Here is an 8,915-nt window from a genome sequence, read left to right on the forward strand (position 1 = left end):
ATGATTAAAAAATTATTACTGGAGTCAAAACTTCTTGAACTTGAATCTACTGTTAAATATTGCAAAAACGAAGTAATGTTTTATAATAATTAGACTAAAGTGGATCAACATTGAATTTAAATGATAAAATATTCATATGCCATAATTAAAAAACCCCAGGAATTTTTCGGGAATGATCTGTCCCGTCTCTCACCATCATTGTAAGCCTAGCTGAACATACGATGAGTATGATTTAAAAGGCTTTCTTATAACTTAAAATGCTTATAGTGCTTACAGCGCTGCGAAAGAGGCAAAAAAAATTAATTAATTAATTAAATAAAATACAGGTACTGTAATAATAATAATAATAATAATAATTAGTAGTTCGTTTCGTGTTCTTGTGGCGCCATCTATTGAACATCGAAATAGACATCATCTGAAAATACTGGATAATGTTAGTTATCAATATTTTAGATATTTTTTGCATACTTTTTGGTTAAGAAAAAATTTTCTATAAATTCTATTTATATCCAAGAATTATTTGAAAGGCAAAAATATGTTAAACTGAATAATTATTACATTTAATTTTTAAATATTAACTGAATAAGCTGCTGTTTTGAATTAGAAAATTATTTTTATTATCTTTTTAAATTCAAAAACAAAAGAATAAGCAGTTTTATTGATTAAAATTAAAAATTCTAAAGAGCTTAACGCATTATTATTGTGGCAGCTGGGATGGGAGAATCGGCATTTTCAATTTGCAATTACTGTTCGTTCTCGTTCTATTTCCGGAACACTGATTATAGATACAGAAAACGTGATTATTGATATCAATCAAAATTGGGATTATTATTTTTTTTTACAAACTAGAAAATCATATAATTTTTGGGCTGTGGTTTCGACACAAAAAAGCAAAATACGTACTACATTACAAAATCAATGCAAATAACACTACAAAAATTTAAATTAAATTGCCCAAAGTCTTTATTTTGAACTAGAATAACATTAAATAACAAGACATGCAAGCGAAGACCACAATTTTAAGTTTTCTTATTAACTTCTCAGATACGTCGAGGATATACATTTTTAATGCCCAACGGAGGAGCTTTGAACGGATCAATGTCCAACGTCTAAACAGGAATTCCGTAAGATGAATGAGTTCCATATTTGTTCAGCGCCTTTGTTTCTGTACTTAACCAGTGTACATAGTATAATTGTTGTTATTATATACAGTGGCGTACCTTGGATGTCAGCCGCCCGGGGCGGAGGAAAATTTCGCCCCCCTTTATATAGGTATTTCAATTTAAAAGACCAAAATTCAGTTTTGTCACAGAACAAGCAATGAAAAATTCGGTGGTAGTGCAGCGACCTGTTTAAAATAGTTCTATCGTACAACAAAAAAANTCAATTTAAAAGACCAAAATTCAGTTTTGTCACAGAACAAGCAATGAAAAATTCGGTGGTAGTGCAGCGACCTGTTTAAAATAGTTCTATCGTACAACAAAAAAAAATAAATAAATAAAGGTCTACAGAACGATAGCACTATCGTAGGCGCGATGCAAGTATAGATTAGGATGTTTCAAATTTTTACAAGATATTATTACTATTTATTATGAAATTTGCCGCCCCCTAAAAAGTGCCGCCCGGGGCCGGCCGCCCCTGCCGCCCCACTACGGTACGCCACTGACAAAAGTACATCTGTGTTCGTAGATATTAACCCCTTGCCGCCCACTGATTAATTAATTTAATGTAATTAAGCATAAAAAATACTTAAAACTGAAAAAAAAACGAAAGAAATGCGTTAATTTTGAAGAAAAAGCTTCAAAGTTTAACTTCCTTTGTCTCGCCTTTCTGTGAAATTTGACACTGATGAGTCATTGTTTACACCAATGTTGCCACGCCGATTTGCTTTTCATCAGGGCTGCGTTTCTTTATGCAGCGAGAGTGCAGCGTAAATGACGTCACGAGCAGCTGTCGCTGCATCATAGTTTAGAAACGCTTTCCGCTCGAGCGAAACACGGACGTCAGAATCTATCCTTTAATTCCAGTTATAGCCGAAAATAGTGCTTTAGTTAAAGAACTACAATATTTAAATAAAGAGATATAAAGAATCGAGCATTTATCTTTCCATAAATGTGAACAAAGTAAAGAGATAAAAGATATATAATTATATTTAAAATATAGTATTTTCTTATTCTTTAGATAACTTTCAGAGTCATTTCATAAAATTTAATCCTTCTTAATCTTTCCATAATATTTTTATCAACAGTCACTTCNCAATGTTGCCACGCCGATTTGCTTGCCATCGGTAGATTCATTAGGCAATTTTCGGTAGATTTCGGTAATTTTTCGGTAAATCGACTTTTTGTGGCAGAAAGGAGGTTGCACATAAACAATAACATTCTTTTTCGTCATTTATTTTATTATACACTATAAAACAATAAAAAACAAAAAACTAACACAGAACACTTACGTAAAAAAATAATAATTTACTAATTAAGTAGGTACATTTTGTCTTATTTTTCTAACAAAATACAGTATTACCTTTTATTTTTCGGATATTAATAATAATTATTATTATTCAATATCTTCCGTTTGTGTGTTTTTAACACTGTTTCTTATTTTTGAAATTAAATTATCTTTTACAGGAAAATCGTAACAGTAATTTTTATCCAATTAATTGTAAGAAGTAAACCAGTGATCGTTTCAGAGCTCACAAGTCAGTTTATTTCCGTGTTTCGTGTTTAACAGATTTATTTACGAAAATATTCTTTCTATTCCATTAGCTGAAGAATGGGGCAGACACAAGATATTCTCAACAAAATGAGACAGAATCTTTGCAATAAAGTCTCTTACAATATATAAGAAATGAAAGTACAAAGAAATGTTTTATTGAGAATTTTTAGATACATTGAAAATAAAATTTTTTTTCTTGAATTATCGCAAACTTTTCGGTAGATTTGGTGCTTCAATCGGTAGATCGGTAGATAGGTCCCAAAATCGGTAGATCTACCGAAAATTCGGTAGACGTGGCAACATTGGTTTACACAGCTGGATGACCTTGAGAACATCTGGTATCGGATTTTCCAGGACATTCTCATAGACGTCCCTGGAGGACAAGGGTTTAAAGTAGGGTGAATACTAGCTGGCGGTATGTTTTTAAATATTTTTAAGAACCTAACGCTCTACCGACTGAGCTAACCGGGCACTTTCATTCTAACGATTTTCGTTTTCTACCAGCGCAATATTCTATCTCTGTGTCAGTAGAATGCTGTCACCATCTTCCGATTTTCGAATCGAATTTCAGAGAAATTATCCACAGCGAGATTCGCCGTGTTGTCGAAATGCGATAAAAAGATTCGTCGTCGACAGAAAACTTGAATGTAATATCAATGCATTAATTTGCTTTTTGCTTTGCCTACATGCAATATCCAATTCAGTGTTATTGCAAAATATGCATTTGCAAGTATCCAATCAAACACGTCTTCTTCGCATATCCAGTTAAGACCAGCGTTCGTAAGTCTGTAAAATGCCATTCAATACTAGCAACGATCGGCAAAACGAAGGGAAAAAAAAGCCAACCGCCCGAACAGGGACTCGAACCCTGGACCGTTAGGTTAAAAGCCTAACGCTCTACCGACTGAGCTATCCGGGCCTTGTCTGCTAATTCTGCTCCTGGTCTGATAACACAACAGAGCATCATTTTCCACAAGAATCTCTCGCGTTAATAAATGTTTTAGCCTGCAAATTACCGACATCTGTCTTAAAAACATACCTTTCGCAATTGTTTCGAACGTCATGACGTTCGAAATTTAAGACAGATGTCGGTAATTTACAAATGCGAGCTGACGCGTCAGCTCGCATTTAGTCATTGCCGTCCACTTTTCCGTCGTCCTGTCTGCAATTTTCTATTGGTTCCAAGTGCAAACGGAATCTGTTTGTTTCCCATTCAATGCGTGTTATATCTCATGCGGTTGCGACAACTTCCGACTGCTGTAAACCAAATTGGTTTATCATGTTCAATCAGGTCTTTAGCTACTGTACACGATGCTGGTTTGCTTTCGCAACGGCGTAAAAAAATCTTAGCCCTTTGCCAAACTGCTACCGCACCCATAATCAAAAATTACGTAAAAACGCAGCCGACAGGATTCGAACCTGTACGGGAAGATACCAACGGATTTCTACTTTGTCGCCGTAACCACTCGGCCACGACCGCTTGCTGTTACTGCTCCAATTACTTTATACATCTCTATCCACGCGGTCACTGCAATCGCCGCTCAAATATATTTTCCAGTCTTTGCACTTGACGTTAATTTCTCCATCACATACGCTTGCAAAACGACAGGTTTGCAACTGCAACTCCTCCGCCTCCAGACTGCGCATACAACTCGAGTAATGGTGACATTTGATCGCAACTACAGCCTCCGAAATTTTCATCTCATTGTAGGTTCACATTTTCCATCCTCATTATTTCGGTTCTCGACTAACACCGATGTCAAATCTTCATTTCTCAAAGCGATAAACCGTCAGATATCAAATAAGTTGGCCATGTCGGTCAAATAACTGTTGTCATAATTCGCAGATTTACTATTTCACTATTACAAAAACACAGACTACAGTATGTGAAATTCCAACGCGTCACAACTTACGCCCGAGTTGGAAACAAATTACGTACCCCGGCAAAAAAATATTATTAATTAACAAACGCGCAATCGATAGGATTCAAACCTGTGCGGGAAGATCCCAACGGATTTCAAATCCGTCGCCTTAACCACTCGGCCGCGACTGCTTTCTGCCTCTTTCTTGCAACCACGATTTCATGTTTCATTACTTTTCGTACGAAAACAGCTCCAACTTCAATTCTCTTTCCTACGGAATTGCCGCAACTTTTAAACATTTCCTGTAAATGCAGCGTTCGTTCATCTGTATAGGTTTTTTTACATCACAACTATATGAACCCGCGATTCGTAATTCATTCACAAACCAAACTTATCATAAAGGAACCAGAATAACAAACGATATATTGTCTCTCTTTCTTGGCTTATTATTCTTATTGTGCAAATCTACCGAACACATAGTCGGTTAGCCAAAAACGTTTTCATGCATACGACTGCATACGTAAATTATACAACTACGAGGTACGTTTTCTATTTTACAATTACAGTAGACCCCTATAAAACGGGTTCATACAATGCGGATTCGTATATAGCGGTGAAAAAATTGCGATCGTATTCGTGTAAACACGCTAAAAGAAACGCGTCAAATACAATAAAACCTTATCGTCGACCCGTATAGCGACAGGATTGGTCGAATCTAGACCAATAGCGGATATTGCACAAACCGTTGAATTTAAACGAGCAGCGGACCTACTAAAAAGTATTATTTAACGACCATAAAAATTATATTTATATTAATGATGTCTCCAAAGTTCAGTAAATTTTTCACAGAAAAATAATTTACCAGGAAATGCGCTCGCCGTTCGGTGCGCCGCTCCACGACGAAAACANGGTCGACAGGATAAAAAGTTTGGGGACCCCTACTTTAGTTGGTACCGAAATCTCTCATCTGGTCTCAGCTGCGGAATGTTTGCAACGTTGGCTTCACGGAATATTATCGGATTGCGTGATGGTCCAACTTTGCAAATATGTCGTCAGCATAATGGATCGTGACTAAGTATACTAAGTATGGCCAGATTCAGGGTAGTATTTCTTTAGGAAGGGTACTAGCACAAGCCTCTTCTGGATGCATTCGTTGCAGTACACTTCTTTGATGATAGAGACCCGTATCGAAACAATGAAAGCATACGAATGTCCTTTGGACTGATTTCCAGTCAAACTAGAATTTTTGACAATGCTTGGTATCCATAACCACATCAATATTGTTTGGCGCCTTCGAGACTCCATCACGCAGCTTTCGCAGAAGGATTTTTTGTGTAGCAAGCTACTTCGTCGTGTAACTTTGAGTGACTTGACGTTCCTTTAAAATCCGACGAACATGCCCGTGTTGTGAAACATTCTTTCCAATTTTCAAGCCTTTCCATCTTTTCACAAAATTTCTTCCTACAGTTTGTTTCTCTACTTTTCAGTCATTTCTCTCTTCTTTCGACTGGTTTCCATTCTTCTTTGTTTAGGTTCCTCCTTGCTCAAGATGCACTCAAGATTTAATCGGTTAAAAATATTTTTCATGCAAATTCAATAAAATTCCCACCTTACGTGACCGTTAATTCGTGAATAGAAATAGGTGACACGACACAATTCAACACGAAATAGGTTAATAGCGATATACTAATATACTTTTTACATGGGATATAATAATATACTACACTAATAATGGATTTTTTCATACTTTTTGGTTAAGAAAAAATTTTCTATAAATTCTATTTATATCCAAGAATTATTTGAAAGGCAAAAATATGTTAAACTGAATAATTATGACATTTAATTTTTAAATATTAACTGAATAAGCTGCTGTTTTTGAATTAGAAAATTATTTTTATTATCTTTTAAAATTCAAAAACAAAAGAATAAGCAGTTTTATTGATTAAAATTAAAAATTCTAAAGATCTTAACGCATTATTATTGTGGCAGCTGGGATGGGAGAATCGGCATTTTCAATTTGCAATTACTGTTCGTTCTCGTTCTATTTCCGAAACAAGCGTGATTATTGATATCAATCAAAATTGGGATGATTTTTTTTTTACAAAGTAGAAAATCATATAATTTTTGGGCTGTGGTTTCAATTTCTATGGGCAAGAAGAAATGTGTCGTGGCGCCATCTAGCGACACAAAAAAGCAAAATACGTACTAAATTACAAAATCAATGCAAATAACGTTACAAAAAATTAAAGTAAATTGCCCAAAGCCTTTATTTTGAACTAGAATAACATTAAATAACAAGAAATGCAAGCGAAGACCACAATTTTAAGTTTTCTTATTTATAAACTTCTCAGATACGTCCAGGATACACATTTTAAATGTCCAACGTCTGCATAGGAATTCCGTAAGATGAATGAGTTCCACATTTGTTCAGCGCCTTTGTTTCTGTACTTAACCGGTGTTACATAGTATAATTTTTTTTTATTATATATAAATATTTCATTATTATGTGTGAAATGCATATGTATGTGTTTCGCTCTTTCACAATTCTTCAAGTTGAAATACCATTCACGCTTTCTTTCTTGATAAAACGTAAAATACCGCATCTAAAATAGTACAGTAGAAGCAGAGTTCATCGGAGTAAGCCTTAATCCTCTCCTTCTCCCCCAAGGGGAGATTTCGAAAAATCCCTTCTTAATGTACAGTACATTCTCGTGACGTACCCTCACTGTGTACCAAATTTTAACTTTCAACTCCTAACCGTTTGGGCTCTGCTCTTATTATTATCATTATCAACCCATCTCGATTATATTATAAGATTAAAAGTTTCTTATTCTATTTTCCATTTTTTTTACATTAAAAACATAATAGAAGTGTATACGAAGGATTAAATTATACTTTTATATAGATAAAATTTCTCTTCATAATTATTAATTTACTTGATTAGTAATTTTGAAACCGTGTCGTTGTTTGTTTCTTTTTTTAACACTATTAATTTACTTCTTAACTAGAAACTAACGAGCAAAATGAGCTAAACAGTTATCCTTAATCTAAATCATTGTGAGATTAATAAAACATATTAAATTTTAATTAAATTTATTAATATGTTAGAATAGAAATAATTTATCAGTTTAAATAAATATAATCTTTTAAGAGAGAGATGCCATTAAAAACAATGAAGAAATTAATAATTTATAATATTTTTCGTAAAATTACTTATTGCTATGAAGGTAAAATTTCGTTTATTAAGATGCGCATTCTGTCTTTACCTAGCAATTATAGTTAAATCTTTAAATAATTTAGACAAATCACAACTCTATAATGAGTCTAAAATCACTTTTGATAATTTCAAACTTCAAAATACGAAAGAATTAATAAATGTCAAACATTTATTAATTCTTTCGTATTTTACACAAAAGTGTACACACACAAGGTATAATTATTAACAGTACTCTTCGATCAGTTCGAAAGATTTTCATTAATTTCCTTTATCTTTGTCAATTGGAATGATTTCGGAGGAAGACTTAAAGGAAAGATCCAAATCATATTGGAACAGTTTCCCCGTTTCTCCTCAGTTAGGAATCGAAGTGACATCTGATCTTTCTTTTCCCGTAAAAATTTCTAAATCTTCCACCTGGTTTGGGAAATTCATCATTTCTACTGTAAAACTATCGGATATTTTCATTGCTTCTAGTTTCTTTCCAAACAAATAATTTTTCGTCACTTCTAGATTGACCAACTTTTCCATTTTCTGATCGACTCTTTTTGTATCTCTTGCTAATATTCCAAATTCTGATCTCTTAAATGGCGATCGATCAATCTCCTCACATTGACGATATCGAATGGGATGGGAATTTACGAATTTTTCTTTGCATAACTCCTTCAAGTTGTTATCAAACCATTCAAACATTTCAGAGACGAATTCCTGCGAAATGCATTTTCTCAATTTTCCATACTTTTGATGATCTATTTGACAATGAAACTCATTGACATCTATGGAATTCTTATATATATACGTATACTAGCTGTTACCCGCGGCTTTGCCCGCGAGGATTTTGCAAGCAAACCCTATTTATATTCAGTATTTCAACAACCATAGTAATTGTTATATAACACCTACCGCCGAGAATGATGAGAATTGCCAAGAATCAAACGAACTATTTTCAATTTGATCAATTTTCTGGAACGTTTACAATCGTTCCATAATCGAACCAATATGCAATAACAAATTCGAATTTAAAACGGTTCGAACATTTTTAAAATCGAAATACATAAAAATATTTATAACAATGTCTGAAATGTTATCAATTTAATACACCTAAGTACTCGATGAAGACTAAA

The 8,915-nt window shown here is 33.9% G+C and overlaps 2 non-coding genes across 2 annotated transcripts; both read right to left on the bottom strand.

Annotated features, from left to right (window-relative positions):
- Positions 1-3,561: 3,561 nt before the first annotated feature.
- Trnak-uuu lies at positions 3,562-3,634 on the bottom strand. The gene has a single exon. It is a non-coding gene; the product is annotated as a tRNA-Lys (tRNA).
- Positions 3,635-4,686: 1,052 nt separating this feature from the next.
- Positions 4,687-4,768, bottom strand: Trnas-uga. Its single transcript has one exon. It is a non-coding gene; the product is annotated as a tRNA-Ser (tRNA).
- Between the last annotated feature and the right edge of the window lie 4,147 nt (positions 4,769-8,915).

Source organism: Centruroides sculpturatus, unplaced genomic scaffold (assembly GCF_000671375.1).
Source record: "Centruroides sculpturatus isolate CEXI.00-Female unplaced genomic scaffold, Cexi_2.0 scaffold448, whole genome shotgun sequence".
Taxonomy (NCBI): domain Eukaryota; kingdom Metazoa; phylum Arthropoda; class Arachnida; order Scorpiones; family Buthidae; genus Centruroides; species Centruroides sculpturatus.